The sequence below is a fragment of the Sinocyclocheilus rhinocerous genome, unplaced genomic scaffold, assembly GCF_001515625.1.
Source record: "Sinocyclocheilus rhinocerous isolate Xijiao unplaced genomic scaffold, SAMN03320098_v1.1 scaffold1040, whole genome shotgun sequence".
In the NCBI taxonomy this organism is placed as follows: domain Eukaryota; kingdom Metazoa; phylum Chordata; class Actinopteri; order Cypriniformes; family Cyprinidae; genus Sinocyclocheilus; species Sinocyclocheilus rhinocerous.
This window is the reverse complement of record NW_015635039.1, coordinates 40,638-40,953: the sequence shown is the minus strand read 5'-3', so window position 1 is coordinate 40,953 and position 316 is coordinate 40,638.

Sequence of the window (316 nt, the reverse complement as noted above, 5' to 3'; positions counted from 1 at the left end):
TCAAACCTCTGCGTCATCAAGAAACCAACCAATCTCCGGAGGGCTCCCCCAAAAGGACGTCATCCAAACGTCATTCAGGCACCAGATCAACAGCCACTCAGCAACGGAATTCCCTCAAGCAGCCAAACAAGGAAATGCCATCACAAACGCAAGTACAAACAAGGTCTTCCATCTGCTGAAATAGGTGCTGGACTGGTGAATTGAGTTAAGCAGTAAAGATAAGTAAATCTCTGCTTTGTGATGTTCTCAGGTTGCAAGTAAGAGAACTGTAGCGAATATCTTGCTAAAACTTTGGGCTTTCCTCAGAACTCCGTTA